At 28.9% G+C, this 20644-nt stretch overlaps 2 non-coding genes across 2 annotated transcripts; one reads left to right on the top strand and one right to left on the bottom strand.

The window, feature by feature from the left end:
• The first annotated feature begins 8470 nt into the window (after nucleotides 1–8470).
• Nucleotides 8471–8547, top strand: J4E90_011064. The gene has a single exon. It is a non-coding gene; the product is annotated as a tRNA-Val (tRNA).
• Nucleotides 8548–17396: 8849 nt separating this feature from the next.
• J4E90_011063 lies at nucleotides 17397–17467 on the bottom strand. Its single transcript has one exon. It is a non-coding gene; the product is annotated as a tRNA-Asn (tRNA).
• Between the last annotated feature and the right edge of the window lie 3177 nt (nucleotides 17468–20644).

Here is a 20644-nt window from a genome sequence, read left to right as displayed (position 1 = left end):
AGTAGCTTTTTATAGATTTATCTCTTTTAAATCAACCCATCTATCCTTTAGTAAACCTAAATCACCCATTAAAGCTTTTAATATCATTCCTAGTGGAATAAGAAATTATTCTACATCTAAACCCCTTAACTCGGTTTGGACCCCCTCTCTCTCTGAGAGAGGGGGGCCTAAAAATTCTTTAGATCCATTATTTATTACTGGAATTTTTGATGCTGAAAGTTCCTTTCTAATTGCAATGCTAAATAATTCTAGATATAAAACTGGATGAAACGTGCAGGCCAGAATTCAACTAAAGATGCATGAAAAAGATAGATCTTTAGTATTGAAAATACAGGAATATTTCGGAGGTATAGGACTTGTATCCAAACCCAATAATAATTATACAGTGGAATTTAGGGTTCACTCTATTAAGGATATAACTAATGTAATTATACCGCACTTTGATAATTATCCCTTATTAACTAAGAAATATTCCGATTATATGCTTTTTAAAAATGTTATTAACTTAATGTTAGAAAAACAGCATAGTAATCTACAGGGAATACAAAAAATAATTAATACAAGGGCATCTATGAATGGAGGTTTATCTGACCAATTAAAAAAGGCTTTTCCTGATACTATTCCTGTTATAAGAGAAGAAAGAGTAAATAACTATAATACACTTGTGCATTCTAAACCTTGAATAGCTGGATTTTCAACAGGAGAATCGCCTCCGGGGAATTTTTTTATTGCCATTAATAAATCTAAGACAACAGACAATATATATGCTTCATTACGTTTTTCTATTGCTCAAGATTTAAGAGATGTAGATTTATTAGAGAGTTTTGTACACTTCTTTAAATGCGGATATGTAGTTAGATATGAAAAGCGTTCAATAGCTGAGTTTGTAGTTACAAGAATTGATGATATAATTAACCATGTACTACCTTTTTTTGAAGAATATGGTATTGCAGGATCAAAGTACTCAAATTATTGTTCTTTTAAAACAGCTGCTTTTATGGTTAAAAACAAAGAACATTTAAAAGAAGATGGTCTGAAAGAAATCTTGTTATTGAAAAACAAAATGGGGATTACTACTAAAAATAATCATGGAGATGATTAGGGGTTTGAGAGAAAATAGGTCAAAAAAGGTAGAGCAAACCTCTATCTAGTCTCATTAAGGCTAAACCTTAAAAATGCGGGAAAATCTTAAAGACAAATCTACCAAATTAATATAGTAATATGATTAATGGAACAGGTAATGACTCGTTGTAGGGTAAAAACGGTTTGTATGAAGAAATGAAATAGATAATCCGCAGCTAAACATCAGTATAGAAATATTGGTGAACAGTTCATCGACTAAATGGAGGTTGGTTTATAATTATATAATTATATAATTATTTGCTTAAGATATAGTCAGGCATAATAGAAAAATTATGGTAATATCCTATCCTTCCTAAGGGAATACAATTCCTATGGAAAAAGGGAGAAAACGAAGAGGAAGTATTAGTATTGAATATAAATAATGTATCTAGCTATAATAATCTTACCACTATTAGGGTCAATAGCTTCTGGTTTTTTTGGTAGAAAAATCGGAGTATCAGGAGCACAAATAATTACATGTACAGCTGTTGTAACTACAACAATATTAGCTGTTTTAGCTTTCTTTGAAGTTGGGTTAAATAATATACCTGTATCCATAGAGGTATTCAGATGAATTGATTCTGAATCATTAAATGTATCCTGAGGATTTCATTTTGATTCATTGACAGTTTGCTACGTGGCTATCTTAATAGAGATAGAAGCTGTGTTGGTTTGAATCCAACTGTATAAGAATATGTTTATTCTTTGAATAAGCAGGTTAGTTAGGTCAGATAAGACTAAAAATAACCCTGCTTATCTTCCCTGTCCATCTAATTCATATGGACTAAAAGGATTTAGATGTAAATACCCCTTTACGAGCACTTTCCCGAACCGTAAAAAAATTCATTATTCTACTGTTAATAATATAAAGCAAATCGAAGAGGAGAAAGGTGGTGCTATTAACCCTGAATTCCTGCAATGGTTTGTAGGATTCACAGACGCTGAAGGAAGTTTTACGATTAATAGTCAGTTAAAAAAAGATAAATTTACAGTGGCTAGTTTTTCATTCATGTTTAAAATAGGATTACATAAAGATGACGAAAAGGTTTTAAGAGATATTAAAGACAGATTAAGAATCGGAGGAGTTCGTATTTATAAAGATGAATGTATATTTAGTGTTACAGATAAAAAAGGTATTGCTTTATTAATTGATATATTCGATAAATATAACTTAAATACTTCCAAATATCTAGATTATTTAGATTTTAAGAAAGCTTTCCATTTTTATTCGAATAGATCTGAAGATTTAAACCCTTATATGGTAAAAGATACAATTTTACCATTAAAAAATAAAATGAATAATAGTCGTATAAATTTTGATAGACCAAATAATTCTGAAATCGTAATTACTAAAAGTTGACTGCTAGGGTTCGTTGAAGGAGATGGGTCTTTTTTTTTAAAAAGAGATAGTTTAACTCCTGTATTTGCCATGGAAGTCTCCGGAGTACAACTACCGGTATTTGTGAAAATAAAGGAATTCTTAGAAAATAATCTAGGTTTTGATTCATATTCCTTATATAAACTAAAAAACTCCTCAACCATAGCAGTAGCTGAAGTAAAGGCTAGAAATGCTAATAGCAAAAGTAGCGTAACACTTATTATAAAAAACATTAATGTTTTAAATAATTATTTGGTACCTTTTTTTGCGGATATGGAATTTTTAACGAAGAAAGGTATAGATTTTAAGGATTTTAAAATAATTTGTAAAGCTATATACGATGGGGCACACAGAATACAAGATATAAGAGCCTTACTATTAAAATTATCTAATACTATGAATAATTTTAGATTGTCAACTTATAAAGGTATAGTTGTAGCTTTAACTCAAGAAGAAACAGAAAAACTATTAAATGCAGGATCTACAGTTGAACGTCTTTTAGATGGAAGAGTTGTAGATTGTGACACTAAAAAAGTACTACCAAGACAAGTTTCTTGTATATATAAAATATGTGAACAAGATGGTGGGGTTTTACTGGCTAATTCTTTAACCGAAGCTGCTGCAATAGTAGGATTATACCCTGACACTTTAAGTAAGTATTTAGATAGTGAACATTTAAATGGGGAGTTAATAGAAATTAAAAATCATAAAATTAAAAGAGTATGTGTTTTTTCTTAGATGTACTCCTAACTTCTTAATCTAGCCCCTTTTGTAATTATTTATCTTTTGTAATTATTTATCTTTATTTTTCTTTTTAGTCGCCTCATAATACTATGACTAGCTGTCAATTAAGTTGCATAGTTAATGAGCGACGGTGGACTATTGTAAGGATATACACAAATATACATCTAGCAGCCTTTATAATAGGGATAAGGAATAAACATACAGCCGTTGTATGAATATAATGGCTGTCTACCTATCATAGTTGAATTACTATAAGGATATATTTTTTATAGTAACGAAGGAATATGAATAGCCGTGTAACTAAGTTAGTAAGGCTAGGTAGAATTAATAGGAATTGGGTAAGATTATTATCGAACAATTCTATACTTATATAAATGGGTGAAAACGGTTAACAAGGATATACTTAAAGACCGTCGGCAGTAATAAATGTCGCTACAGACTGGTTCGCCGGGGTTAGGCTGAAATGTCTGTCCGAATGTACAGTCGGACCTTAGAACGAGTGCGAGATCGTAGGGAGGAAATATTTATCATAAAAAACACTACGCACAGTGGATAGCCTTACCACAAAGGTAATAAACTCCTAAGTATCAAAGATACTCTTAATGTCTATTCCTCTGTATAGAGGTGACATTAAGGCCAGGTTAACTAAGGTTGTTCTATGCTTATACCTGTTTTAATAGTTTCTTCTTTAGTGCATATCTATTCTATAGGTTATATGAGTGAGGATCCTCACCCTCAAAGGTTCTTTAGCTATTTAAGCTTGTTCACATTTATGATGGTTATATTAGTTACAGCTAATAACTTTTTATTAATGTTTGTAGGTTGAGAAGGTGTTGGGGTTTGTTCCTATCTTTTAGTATGTTTTTGATTTACTAGAATAGCAGCAAATCAAAGCTCTCTTTCAGCATTTTTAACAAATAGAGTAGGTGATTGTTTCTTAACTGTAGGTATGTTTGCGATTTTTTTAGCGTTTGGTAAAATAGAAAAAAATAAAGAATTTAAATGTGACAATAGCTATTGTTGTGCTCGTGCTCTTAAAAAAAATAGATCTGTTTTTGATCGTTCCATAAGAAGATATTCTACAACTGAAGTATCAAATGACAGTTTTATTGGGCCTTACTTAGCCGGATTAATTGAAGGAGATGGCTATATTGGTGTTCAGGATAAAATCTCCAAGACTAATATAGTTAGTAGGGCAAAAATTATTATTGCTTTTAATAGTAATGATAAACCTTTAGCTGAAAAATTATCTTCTGAATTAGAGGTAGGTAAAGTTATTAATAGAGAAAAGGCAGGCCATGTATTATTACAAATCTTAGCTAAAAAAGAGGTTTTAAAGATAATTCATTTGATTAATGGACACATGCGTACACCAAAAATAGAAGCTTTGCATAGAGCTATTAATTGAATAAATAAAAAAGATAGTAGTTCTATACCTTTACTAGGTTTAGATTTATCCCCTTTAGACAGTAATAGTTGATTGGCAGGTTTTAGTGATGCTGATGCTGGTTTTGCCATAACAGTATATGATAGAAAAAAAAATGGAGTCTTCCTAAGAACAAGTGTTCAAACTGTTTTCCGTATAGAAGTTAAACAAAACTATTCTAGAGAAGTTTCTCAAGATATAGGAGGTGCTAGCTATTTTAATATTTTAACTGAAATAACCAATTTTCTTACTGTAAATCTTTACACTAGAACTAGAAAAAAAGAGGATAAAGTCTTTTATGCTTTTATGGCAATAGCTCATAACTCCAGAAGTCATGAAATTGTTCGTAAGTATTTTGATCGTTTTCCACTATATTCTTCTAAGTATCTATCATATAAAGACTGATGTCTTGTTCAAGATCTTAATAAAGGAAGTCTAACCAAAGAGAAGTTGGATAAGATAAAAATTATAAAAAATAATTTTAATAATAAAAAAAAACAATATAATTTTTCACATTTAGATTCTTTGCATTTTAAATAAATTGCCGTGGGTAATAGTAATATTACTCTTATTATATAACTGTATCGCTGGAAACTCCTAAAGTTATTTTATAGGATACTGTGAAAATATTTTTTTTTTAGATACGTACACAGACCATAAAAATTAAAATAAATAGATCTTGTTGTTTAATAAGTGAAAATGGACAATCAGCAGGAAACATTAAATATATTTATTATATATCGAGGATCCTCAGAGACTGCGCGTTATACACCCATAAAAAAAATTGGGTGAAGATACAGTCCAATTATAGCCGAAAGACTATAAGTAAATTGAATTTAGACTATGCAACTGTATTCTCATTAGCTCCTTACATGAATGAAAATGTTGTTACTATTGTAGGTATATGTTTATTAATTGGAGCTATGGCTAAAAGTTCTCAAATAGGTCTTCACGTTTGACTACCTATGGCGATGGAGGGTTTGAATAGGGCCTTCCTTAAACTTCACTATATGCGGGAACATCCCGTTTTTATATTATGGTCCACTGTTTACTTTGTAAGCTTCGGAAAAAACCAGAATGAGGGACAATCCGCAGGAAACCAAATGAATAACTTGGGCTCTTCAGAGACTACACGTGAAGCAATTACATTAGATGATAAAAAATTTTTGAATGATGGTTAATAGGATTTGCTGAAGGAGATGGAGGATTTAGTATAGACAAAAGAGGTTATTTAGTGTTTAAAGTCACACAATCTAGCGTAGATGCACAAGTACTATTCTACATTAAAAAAGAATTAGGCTTTGGATCCGTAACAGTACAAAGCAAATTAAACCAAACTCATCAGTATAGAGTTAGAGATAAAGATAATCTTTTAAAAATAATAAAGATATTCAATGGTAACTTACTAACTAAAAATATAAAATCTCAGTTTAAATCATGATTAGAAGCTTTTAATTTAAAATATAAAACGAATATTATACATATAGAATCAAATGAAAAAGTAAATCTATGTAATGCATGGTTATCTGGATTTACAGATGCAGAAGGATGTTTCACTAGTTCTGCCTATTTAAGTAAAACAGGTAAACATATAGTTACTGTAAGATACGTAATCTCTCAAAAAGATGATGTGGAATTTAGTAAACTCCTTTCTAACCTAATAGATGGTTATGTAACACATATAAAAAGCTATGATGATTATAATACTGTAGTTAATTTTGGTAAACTTAATAGAATATTAAATTATCTACACAATTATCCTCTTAAAACTAAAAAACATGTTTCATACTTGAGATGATTAAAAGTATATGATCTGGTTAAAGATAAAAAACATTTAACTGAATCAGGTATAGAAATCATAAAAGATAAAATTAAATTCATAAACAAATAATGTAATTGATGATATAGTCCGAACAATAACGTGAGTTGTTGAGTATTTGTGCCGTATTAGTGTAGACATTGATCTACATATAGCATAAATCAACCAATTTGCCTACACCCGTTAGTGCACTAATACACGCTGCCACAATGGTAACTGCTGGTGTGTATTTATTAATGCGTTCATCTCCTTTAATAGAATATAGTTCAACTGTGCTACTATTATGTTTATGATTAGGTGCAATTACAACTGTATTTAGTTCTTTAATAGGTTTATTCCAACAAGATATTAAAAAAGTTATTGCTTATTCTACAATGAGCCAGCTTGGGATGATGGTTATAGCTGTAGGTTTATCTTCTTATAATATAGCTTTATTTCATTTGGTGAACCATGCGTTCTATAAAGCACTATTATTCTTGGGAGCTGGTGCAGTTATCCATGCTGTAGCTGACAATCAAGATTTTAGAAGATATGGTGGGTTAAGACCATTTTTACCACTTACTTATTCTGTAATGCTTATAGCTTCTTTAAGCTTAGTTGCATTCCCTTTCATGACAGGATTCTATTCAAAAGATTTTATACTTGAATCTGCTTATGGTCAATATTATTTCTCTGGTACTGTTGTTTATATAATAGCTACTATAGGAGCAATGTTTACTACATTATACTCTGTAAAAGTGTTGTATTTAACATTCTTAACTAATCCTAATGGACCTTTAATAAACTATAAACAAGCACATGAAGGTGATATCTTTATGAGCTTACCTTTAATGATTTTAGCTGTATTCTCAATATTCTTTGGGTTTATAACAAAAGACATGTTTATAGGGTTAGGTTCAGGATTCTTTGCAGATAATGCTTTATTTATACATCCTTCTCATGAAATAATGTTAGATACTGAATTTGGAGTACCAACTCTATTTAAGTTATTACCATTAATATTCACTATCTCATTAAGTGTTATTGCTATAGTGTTGTCTGAATACTTATCTACTATATTAATTTACTTTAAATTATCTAGAGTAGGTTACAACATATTTAGTTTCTTTAATCAACGTTTCTTAATAGAACTATTTTACAACAGATACATTACAGGTATTGTACTAAAACTTGGTGGGCAAACTACGAAAGTAATAGATAAAGGATCCGTAGAGTATTTAGGTCCTTATGGGTTAGAGAAAGGGCTATTGAATATAAGTTATAATATTTCTAGATTAAACACTGGAGTTATAACATCTTATGCATTGTATATCATGATAGGGTTAATATTTTATCTTTTATTTAACTCCTATATTAATAATACTATTATTACTCTAGCACTACTTATATCTTTATCACTAGCATTGTCTCAAAATAGTAATTCTACTATGAAAAGCACTGTTATTTAACAAAGTTCTGAACCACTAAGAGATGAGATTAGGGATTTTCACGATCATGTTCGTGGTTTACCTAGTGGTAGGGAGTTGTTAGTTCAAGCGGAGAATAAAGTTCATGTTGCAGGTGAAATAGTACAGAATGAAATTAAATTGAGTTCTGACTAGTTTAGATATATAAATAAACTAGCAGATTCAGAATTAAATCAACCGGGTATTTCACAACAAACAACTAATGATATCAATACCATTAAAGTTACGGCTAAAGGATTATTAGAAGCAAGCGGGACAAACCTTGTGGAAAGTATGCAAGCAGTTGTAGATACATGTTGTTCATAATAGTAAAATAACGATTAGATCACCATATACTTGTTATGAAAAAGGTAAAATTTGTTATTTATAGTAATTTTTTTATCTATTATAGTATAACAAATCCCAGTATATACATCTTATGAAGTAACTGGTTAATTGCAGTCTAAATTTTATACAGCAATTAAGGGGGGGGGAGAAGAGTAAAATAAACTTTTGCTTAAAGCCCCCCATAAAAAAAGAAATTAGCTCAATTGGTAGAGCATCCGTTTTACACGCGGCAGGTTAAGTGTTCGAATCACTTATTTCCAACTTATTTTTCATAATTACACACCTATCTTAAAGGGAAAATGGTTAAATTTAACGATAATAAACATAAAAATTTATAGAAATGTAGTAAGGATGTACAATATTAATTAAACTTATAACTTTCATTGTTTTGCCCTAATTTATACCAATAATTCATAACAATATTCTATGTTAAACATATTCAAAAATAAACAAAATAGTTTTAATGATAAACCATTAAGTACTAACTATATTATAGAAAAAAATCCAAAAATACAAAGTAATTCTGAAAGAGATGAATATAATAACATTATTTTTTATACGTCTTCTAGTAAAGAATGATTTAGTAGTGTATACTCTTACAATAAATCTTACATTAAATCTTTAATAAGTTACGATGCTGTAGTAAATAAATTACTTAGAAGTTATTGTAATATGCTACAAGATAAAATAAAAATTCTTTTTAAACGTAGACGTGATAACAAGATTCGTTATTCAGCAAACAAAATATATGCAAGTAGAGCTGAGCTAAAACATACTAACACAAAACTTTTTATAACATTATATATATATAATAAACAAAAATCATCTATTGAGTGGTTTATATTAAAAATTCTTGTACTTGTAAAATATAGAAAACTAATTGTTGATGGAGAAAGAGTATTTGTACCAAACCATGAAAACAGAATACCTGCTTTATTAAAAAATAACTTTTTCATATTTAGAAAATGAAATATGGCTTTCTTTAAAACAAATAACAACTTAATAAGATACTTCCTAGTAGATTTAAGAAGAAAATACCTTACGTTAAGTAATATACCTACTTATAACATTATACTTTTAAAAAAATTAGTTAGATTACAAAAAATATTATTTAATTCATTAAAATTACTTAATTTTAATAAATCTAAATTCAATAGCTTAAATCTAAACTTAAGAAATTTAGGTTTAATTAGTTTAATTGAAAAATTATACAACAAAAAGGTAGAAATTAACTTAGTTGAGTTAAGATCTATACATTTAAATAGTGACGTATTTTCATCAGCAGTAGCTTTAAAATTAAGAGATAGGAAAAATAAAGCAGTAAGAGTTTTAAGAAAAGCTATTTTACAAATGGTAAGAATACCTGATTTACACACACTTATAACATTTGATGATAATATTGAAGCAATGAACAAAAACAATATTATAAATACCATAAAACAACAAGTAGTAAGTGGTGTAAGATTTGAAGCATCAGGTAGATTAACAAGACGTTTAACAGCTATGAGAGCTGTATTTAAGTATAGATATGCAGGTAGCTTAAAAAACATACGTTCCTCATTTAATAATAAACCATCTACTATGCTAAGAGGTTACGTTAAATCCAATACACAATATACCCTTATTAATTCTAAGACAAGAAATGGAACTTTTGGGTTAAAGGGTTGAGTTAGCAGTCATTAATGCTAACTGTAGATTTTTCACATTTTAGAGCAATATATTTACTTAGTATTGTGTATATCATATAAACCTACACCTATATTAGTTATATTTTTGTATATTCCCGCATGGGTTGAAAAAAACATATACATGTTCTTTTCTACCCTGCTGCTTATTTTTTTTTTCTTTTGTTTAACTTTTTTTTTAGTTTCTTTTTTTATACAAAAAAAACTAAAGCAACCAACAATGGCAAAATAAATAAAAGGAGATCCAGGTGTAATATTATTAACAGTGTAGATATATTTGTAGGTTCGATTCCTAATATCTCCCGTGAAAGGTTAAAACGGTTAAGGGCGTTCTTTCACTTTTCCCTTTTTTTCTACTAAAAATTATAAAAAAAATGAATACAGAAAAATTACTAGATATGTTAAAAAAAAAATTGGATACAGTGGAGTTTGCTGCTAAAGAAAAAAGTATAAAATTAATTGAAGATATATATACTTCATCTGAGAAAACTCAGATAGAGAAATGAAAGAATGATAGGAATTTCTTGTATTCTTTAGTTAAAAGAAATGCTCCTTTTTCAACAATAATTGATTTGAGTGGGATTACACTTTCATCTCAGAAAGAACGTAATGTTGTTCATACTACCTCTATTGTTTTTAATAGAAATTATTTAGATAAAGCATTTTATAATAATGTTATACGTCGTAATTTTGGGGCTATTTTCTTAGATACGGAAAAGATTTATATTATTAGAATTATAAGAAATAGAAGGCGTGTATCGGAGGGGTATAAAATAGAGAATGGTACACACCTTTATAGAATAATGCAATATAAAGAATTTTTTTAAAGAGGATATGGTTGAGTCGTTAGTTACACATAGAGATCATGGGTGAAAAACATTCTTAATTGTTGATGGAGTTAGATTACCATTACTAAAAGTTATATTTAAAACTTTTGGGATAATAATTAGTAGTGGGAAAAATAATTTAAAAGGAAGTCTTTCACCAACTCAATTTAAGTAGATTAATGATCGTTGTATTTAATACTAGTGCATATAAAATTGTAACACAATCTTTTTATAATCCGGATAAGTCTGTGAATAAGCCTGTAATGGATCTTACAGAACGAAATTTAGATTTGTTTATCAAAACGATAATCATAGATGAAAATAGGGAATTTCCGTTTATTTATTCATCTCTTTCAAAATATAAAAAATTGAAAAGTGAAACTAATTTATTATAAATGGAAAAAGACATAGAAAAGGTAAACAAATACATTAAAGAAAATCCCAGTAAATTTGTAGAAGTTAATCATAGGAATCTCACTAAATTTAAAAGTGTTCAGTCTAAAAAGGGGATACATACATGCACTAAAATCAATGTGAATAGTCCCGAAAAAATAAGTTATTAAGACGATAGATTGGTGAAAAAAGAAGAATTGATAAATCATTATAAGAAATATTCACCGACTTATATAGAAGTATGTGATACTTCTTCTTCCGGTGGGGATTTTTAAGGGGTTGACCCTTGAGCCTCCATGGAGTGGTTTAGAAGAGTATCTTCATACTTTCCCATACAGATGTGAGTCACAAAATCGCAAATAAGGGCCAATCCTCCCGGGGTAGTGTGAGATGAGTGTTGATAGAAAAACACCTTTCTCTCATTAGGTAGCCCAATAAATACAAAAACTTGTCTATTAGTACAGCTGTACTTTACAATAATAAGCAGGTATGTAATGACTGTTATAGTAAATTATTTTGTTATTATCGTTCTTGTATTTGTAAAACACCTTAATTTATGTCAATAAGCTCTTTTGTACGTACTATTCATTCAAATAATGATATATTATAAAATACAATTTATACTCCACCAGTATAGTTATTGTGACCTAATTAACACAGCAAACTCAACAAAAGTGTTTTAAACTAAAGAGCTAGTAGCATAAAACCTTTAAGTACTAGTTAGGATCACAATATATATTTCCACACTTAAATTTTTTACATACCTAGACAGTTTTTAGTTTCTTTTCTATTATAGGATCTATGTTAATGTAATACTTATAATACATAGAAAAATTTTAGAAAATTTACTAAATAATTATATATAAAAGCTATACTATCTTCTCCCCCTAACTTTTTTTTACATATTTCATGATATACTCAAAAAGTAAGGGGACTAGGGTAAATTATACAAATCAAAAAACTTTTTTCTAGTATAATATTTAAAAACATAACACATTTATAATAAAAAATTATTATTTAGATAAATATTTGTTAATTTATAATAAAGGTATATTACAAGGCATTATTTCAAAACTATATAATATACATGGGACTAGTATAATAAATGCAATAACTATTGGTAATAAAACAGTTCAACAATAGGACATAAGCTGATCGTAACGAATACGCGGGAATGAGGCTCTCGCTCATATAAAAGTAAAGATCATTACACAAGTTTTAAGTCCTATTACCACACCACTTATAGTTGTTCCTATTACTGAATTGTAATTATCAAAGTCAATTACATTAAAATTAGTTTCATTTTCTGTTAGATACATATAACTATCCCCTGCAATAAATTGCACTAAATAAAAGTAAGGATATAGATAATAGTTAAAGTCAAACAGATAACCACCTAAAAATAATATACTATTTAAAATACAAATAAGAATAATACTAGCATATTCAGCTAAAAAGAAAAATACAAAAATAACAGCTGAATGCTCTGTCATAAACCCACTTACTAGTTCTGATTCCTGTGTTGTAGAGTATCAGTAAATACTTTACTTATTCGTTAAAAGAGTTAACTTTTAAGTAGTATTTACCTTTAAAAACCAACCCTTTATTTATATATTTACTTACAGTGACCTTAGATACATTTAAATAAATAGCTAGATCTGAAGCATAATCAAACCTTATTATCATATTGTTATCTAGGTCATAGATACCTACACCATTAGGATATTTAACTCTTTTACTTCTTATAAGCTCTTTAGTTTTTTCCGAATGTGTCTTACCAAACATAGGATTTAATGACCCAGATTTGCTAATGAAAGATTTAGATCTTTCATCATGATGCTTTCCTCAGAAAGGATGGTTAGTCTTATCTTTAAATCTTTCAACCATTTTTCTTTAGCAGCTTCTGTATGCTTGTAGCCTTCTGAGCTAGAAGCATTTTTTAAAAAATTATATAAATTGCTAAATTTAAATTTATTTATATACATAGTTTCTAATTCAGTTAATAATTTAAAGCTAGTAGTCTTATTCTCATAAGTAAAATATTCAAATATACAAAAGTTAAAGTTCTCTAAACCATATTTTGAAATAGCAATCTGTAAAGCCCTATTTGATTTTCTATTTGATAAATGTTCGTTTAATCTTAAGTATAAATCTTTTGCACTACCTATATATTGTTTTCCATTAACCATGTTTAAAAAACTGTATATACCTCCAATTTTTTTATTAAAAAAAAATGGGAGATCACGTTTAGAAAATATGCTATCTTTATCCTGTAAATTCGTTATAATTAATATAGGTATAGGATTATCTTCTTTAGGAGAACTTGAGGTATAATAAGGTCTACGTAATGTAAAATTTAAATTAGGTTTCTTTCTGTAAGTGTTTTTAAATTGAATTCGGGTTTATCTCAAAAAACATACTCTTGTATTCTTATGGGCTATATCATATACAATTATATAACTGTATTATCGCGTGTAGTCTCTGAGGATCCTGCTCATAATTAAAATTATTTTGGTTTCCTGCTGATTGTTTATTGTAACATCTTTGACAATATTTACATGACTTCATATACAGCATGGCAATAACACTGGTATGGTCAACGTATGTAAAGCTTTAAAAGTTTTCAGCATATAGCGATATTTAAAGAGGCCAAATCATTCTAAGTAGAATTACAATTGTAAAAACTAGCCTCTGCTAAATCAAATGGTGCTCTATTTGTTTCCGCTATAGATCCTATAAAAAACACAATGAATATAGGAAATAAAGGTACTACATATCAAATAGCTCTTTGAGCTTCTATAATAACAGTTATGTCTAAGCTACCTGCTAATAATACTACTAAAAGTATAGCAGAACTTAAAATTAATTCATAACTAATTAATTGAGCTGTACTTCTTAAAGACCCTAAAAAAGCATATTTAGAATTAGCTGACCATCCAGCCAGCAGAATTCCATATGTAGCTAATGAAGACATAGCTAACATATATAATATACCCAGATTATAATCTAGTAGCACTAAACCAGGACCATAAGGTATTACGGCGTATCCTAATAATGAAAAGATTAAAGTTATAATCGGACCAAGGAAAAATAATACTATATTGGCTTGTGTAGGAGAAACATACTCTTTTAATAAAAGTTTAAGAGCATCGGCAAATGCTTGAAGTAGACCATATCAACCCACTGCATTAGGTCCCAGTCTTCTTTGCATGCTAGCCATTGTTTTTCTCTCAGCTATAGTTACAAACGCTACTGTTAATAAAACAGGTACAGTAACAGCCAATACTTCAAGAACAGATATAATGGTTGGAAAATATAACATTTTAAATTTAGGATGATGATCTTAAAATTACATTTAGTTAAAAAGTATAATATAAAGTCTATTTTAATTAAATCATGGTAATTATCTATTTAATGTGCATCATAGATTATATATTTTATAATAAAGGGTGTATTAACTAATATTTTTAGGGGGCTTTAAGCAAAAGTTTATTTTACTCTTCTCCCCTCCCTAATTTCTGTATAAAACTTAGACTGCAATATACCAGTAAATTCAAACTAGGATTTGTTATACTATAATAGATAAAAGTTTACTATAAATAACAAATTTTACCTTTTTCATAACAAGTTAACGGTAAAATAACCGTTATTTTAATAAAATCTATCTAGTCCCCTCTCCGAAGGTCTTTGACCCTTGGGGAGCGGACAAGGCCCGCCCTTCCGGCGGGTCTAGAGTTATTAGATAGGTTTTATCCTACTATTGTTCTTGTAATAAAGATAAGAATAGGACAAAAAGGTAGATTAACGTTGAAACTGAATAATGGATAGCGTCTAATATTGGTGCAGGATAAACACCAAATAAAACAGTAGGTATAACTAAAAACCCCGCTAGTTTACATATTTTTATTGTTGTTACTATATAAATCACTGCTACTTTGAATTGTGCTATAAGATTTAGCAATAAAGGAAACTGGTGTAGTAGTATCTGCATTATTATATGAAGAAGTTTGTCTACTATCAATAGTTAATGCATTTTTACCTAATTCAAATATAAATCCTAAGGTCAATAGTACAAAAAATACCATCATAATAACTAAACCATAAATATCATTCGTATAACTACTTACACTGTAAGGGTATACTAGTAAGATTTCTAAATCAAATAGAAGAAAAAGAAGTCCAAAGATAAAAAAAGAAACACTAAATTGTGTCCTATTTTGACCTAAGAACGAGTGGAAACCACATTCGAAAACACTATCTTTTTCTTGGTAAGGATTGTGGGGTGCTAAGATTAAATTAACCGCTAATAATATAATAGCTAATATAGGTATAAAAATAATGAAAAAAGTTGTACTTGTCATTTATAAATTAAAAATGATTAATGCTAATATATTAGCTAAACTTAATAATTCTTCAGGTATAAAAATAAATAATGTTATTACTAATGTAATAACTGAAATAGATAAACTTAATGAGGTTGATATAACAATATTGTTTATATTTACGTTCACTTTTTGAACGATAGTATTTTTATCCGTTATTAAACCATCTGCATTAAAATCTATTAGTTCATCGTTTACTAGGTAATCTGGTTTATCAAAAAAGATTTGTTTTATTATAGCTAAATAATATACAGCACTTATAACGCTTGTTAATATAGCAACTAAGCTCATAAAAATATACCCGTTATCAATTGCTGCACTTAAAATCATCTGTTTACCAAAGAACCCTATTAAAGGTGGTATTCCCGCAAAAGAGAATAAAGTTAACCCTAAACTTAAGGCTATAACAGGATTTATGAAGTAATATCCTTTCAACTGATCAATAAGTTGAATAGGAGAATTATTAACATCGGTTAAATTACCATTGTTTTCATTACTATCCTGTTGTTTTTCATTACTATCCTGTTCTTTTCCAATATTTTTGGTAGAATTTGTATTATCTACATAACAATAAAGAGAGTAACCAATAGTTAATAGTAATATAAAAGCATTTAAATTTGAGATAGAGTATTGAATTAAATAGAATATAAAGGCTTGTGTTGATTCTACAGTGTGTATACTTAATCCTAATAATATAAACCCTACGTGTGATATTGTACTAAACGCAAAAAGTCTTTTTATTCTAGACTGTGTTAAACCCACTACAGTTCCCACAACTAAAGATAAAAGAGAGCTAAGTAATAAGCTATTTGTTCAAGAAAAATCTAGATCTAGTATTGGTTTACTTGTATAGTGAACTAATTCTAATAAGAAAATAAAAATAGAAATTTTTGCTATTATAGCTACAAAAGTTGTAACAACAGTAGGAATAGCATCATAAACGTCAGGACTTCAAAAATGGAATGGTGCAGCGGAAACTTTAAATAAGAATCCTACAGCTATAAATAGTAAACTTATGTGTATATAGTAAGATTTATATCAATATAGTAGCCCAGTAAGGTTGTCTTTACTTACATTAGATATGCTAGTTATAATATATAAGCTGTCTAAGTTTGTGGTACCAGAATTTGCATAAAGTAACGCTGTACCTAATAGTATAAAACAGGATGACAATCCCCCTAGTAAAAAATACATAAGACCACCTGAAGTAGCGGGTTCTGAATCTCTATAGATAGTTGATAATAAATACAGTCCATAACTTTGTAATTCTATGGATAGGAATATGGATACTAAATCACTAGTAGAAATTAGAAAAACACTACCTGTAACAATAAATAAGATAATTAAGGAGTATTCTATTATTTTAAACTGCTCTCCCATTTTATTTAAAAGTAAGGTTCCGTAGTAAACTAGTTTTGTAAATAAAAGTCTAGTCGGACTGCTATATTCTTTCAATCAAACTTTTCTAGGGTAAAATGAAGTTAACAATAAGATAACGCTAGTTATTAAAAAGATAAACAGGTGGAAAAAATTCGTAGTAGCCGTAGTATGGAATAACCCACCGAAGATTCCAATACCTTTTGCTAAAAATAAAAGAGATAAATTATCATAAGCTATAAAAGCTGAAATAAGTAAGATAGTAATCGTTACTCTAGAGTACAAGATAGATTTGTCTCGTCTTGATGTAATAGCATTAGATAAAAGTAATAATATTAATGAATTTAGTAACATATCAGAATAGAGAGATTCGAACTCCCCTTTTACATCCTCTAGGGAGTAACAATTTTCCTAACATTATTCTGAAAAATTTTGTAAAGGCAAATGAGAAGCCTTTAAAATGAATCGAACATTTATCAGAATATTAACAGTATTCCGCTCTACCATTGAGCTATAAAGGCTATTAAAGAATGTTATAAAGATATCTAGTCGCCCCCCGCAAGCTTACGGTTACTTTTTTTTTACAGGGTAATTTATAAATATCCGAACAAAAATTAGAGAGTAAGTAACTATTTCCTTTAAATTAATCTGAAAAATTTTGTATAGGTGAGTTCAAATACTACATTGTTTTTTATTTATTTATTTTATCCTCCCCCGCAAGCTTGCGGGGAGGATAAAAGAGTTTGTTTTATAAAAATATAATACTGATAGGTATAACCTAGGGATGTGAAGGAGTTGAACCTTAAATTTATGATCTGCAATCAAAATGCATAGCCCTATGCAACACACCCCTTTTTTTTTTGTAGATATACAATTGTAATTATCCACCTTTATAAATCAATATATACTGGGACATATTAAACTATCTGGTAAGGTAATTACTTTTGATATCATGTTAATAATACAAAACAATTATCTTACTAACAATCTAGAGTTAAAGGGTTACACAGTTCTTCTACATATACAGGTAGTATCACCACAAAAGACTTTACCCTTACAATTTGCCCCATTACAAATAGAACCAGGAATATCCGAAATTACGTCGAAAAAATAAGGTAATATACCTTTAATGTAATTCTAATGCATCTTTAATATATGAACAAGATAACACTACAAAAACTTGTGATTGTATAAATGCAATACCTAGTTCTAATCCAGAGAATGCAATTATAAAGGCTAATGGTAATAATCCTAGGATAAAGAAAATGATACCAGAACTCATAATGTTATATGTAAATCCACTTAAGATATTTAAAAGCATGTGACCTGATAATATGTTGGCTGCTAATCTTAATCCTAGAGAAACATTTCTAGCTAAGTACGAGATGAATTCAATTAATACCAGTAAAGGTAATAATCCTAAAGGACAACCAGCTGGAACAAATAAAGAAAAGAATTTTAACCCGTGCTCTTTGAATCCTAACACTGTTGCACCTAATACTACTGTAAAACTAAGTGAGAATGTTAAGATAAAATGAGATGTTGAAGCAAAACTATATGGAACCATTCCAATTAAATTGTTAATTAAGATAAATATAAATAATACATACATAAAAGGAAAATAAGCTTGACCGTTTTTACTATTAATTTGGTTCACCACAATGCTGTGTATAGTTGCGTATAGTGTTTCTTGACTTAAAGATCATTTGTTGGGTGTAATTTTGGCGTGGTTTGTAGCCAATACACTAAAATAGAAAGCTATAAACGCAGCTATAGTCATGTACATCCCTATGTTAGTTATGGATAGGTTCATGTTTGCTAATAATGGTGTGTCTATGCTAAATAGGTTCCTAATTTCAAACTGGTCTAGTGGGCTAAGTATGGTATTGTATTTCATTTATATTTTAAATGCTTTACATAAAGTATAAATTTATTACATAAAGTATAAATTTATTACATTTATACCTTTTACTGGCTTAATAATGAAGTAAAGTAATTTATTACATTTTATAAGTATAGGTAGCTCTTCTTAACTTACAGGTTTTTAAAAAACTATGTACTTTTAAAGTATAAACTTTTCACAATATACTAAATACGTTGTGTATATATCCACAGATTACCATAGCTATACATTCTAGAACGCACGTCGTTGTGGATACATAAGCATCCCACCATTGTGATACAATCTATCACCCGTATGCATAGAAACTATCCCTGTAGCATGTAGTGATAGAACATTCGTTTTAGGAAATAATTCCACCGTATGAGGCCCAAATCCAGTAAACACCTTAAGACCTTTACTATGCTGTGACATTCAATGAGCAGTATTAGGAGGGCATAGATTACAAGTTAATATGGTTTCATAAAAATCACTATGTTGTCTTCAATAATCTAACCAATCTGGGTTTAGAAATGCACCCGGTTTAGGGAAAAGTGCATAAGCCCTATGCTCCCCCATTGAATAATGTCTCAGTCATAAACACTAGGTATAAATGGCCCAAATAGCCCATTAGATAATAGGCATCCACTATAACAAGGTAGTAATCACCAACCACATTATCCCATACTGGTACCAAAGTTAATCCTTATAATCTATAATATAAGTATAAAGGTGATATAATTAGTAAGTAATACATTACACATCAAATATACTACAATATATTTTTATAGAAAATGATTTAAAATCTTATTCCAGGTTATTATGATTCGAACATAACAATTCCTCAACCCAAATGAGGCGCCTAACCAACCTGTCTCTAACCTGTTTATACTATACAATGTACTCTATAAGGTAACTAAGAGATGTTTTAATAAAAAAGAATAAAATTGTACTCAACCTTTAATGTGCATCATAATGTATTGCTATATCGTATCAGCTCAGCTGTATTTGTTACAAAATAATAAATATGGAAAACGGAGAACAAGTTATAAGTTATTGTATAATGTTGTCATAAAGAGAAATAACTTGAAAAATACATTCTATGAAATAGATATAAAAATATATTTTTTACCAACAATAAAAATCATAACACAATTATACTATGAAAACCAAAAAAGATTTTTTTTGATATATTGTATACTTTAAGAAGATTGTCTGTACAACATGCTACTGTTTTACTAAACTAATTTGTTATGTTTGCTATACTATTTATTTCCCTGCGGTAAATCCCTTTAAGGTTTCCCCTAAGTTTTTTTTTTACAAAAATAAATCTATAAAAAAGTAAGGGAAATCCCCGCAGGGGATTAGAATTAGTAGCCTAACGTTTTTGAATATATCTTTATAAAGACAACATAAGATATATTCCTTGGATACAAGTAAGCCGGGTCCTGTACGTAATATTTAACTAAAATAAAGATTAATTAAGGCTTTTTATTTCATAGTTATAATAAAAAACTGAAAGTTTTTATTATTTTAATTTCTGTGTATTACCCAAGCTTTTACCTCACTTTTAAAAAGCTATATTTAAATCACTGGACTTCCCTACTATTCTCCTAAAAATATTAAGTATAATAAAATTAAGATGAATTACATTTGTATCACAAGTTTAAAAACAATATAAAAGTTTTTTATGCTTTTGTTTAGAACTAGTACATTCTAAGTTTATAGATATACATCCGTGGGGATCCGACCAACATCCATCCTCCTCCCCCCGCAGTACTGCGGCAGGGAGCTTACGGTAATTTTTTTTCTTTTGCTT

This window comes from Alternaria incomplexa, assembly GCF_024043165.1.
Source record: "Alternaria incomplexa strain BMP 0042 chromosome Unknown scaffold_38, whole genome shotgun sequence".
NCBI lineage: Eukaryota > Fungi > Ascomycota > Dothideomycetes > Pleosporales > Pleosporaceae > Alternaria > Alternaria incomplexa.
The sequence above is the reverse complement of the archived record's forward strand: the minus strand, read 5'-3'. Positions and strand labels throughout refer to the sequence as shown.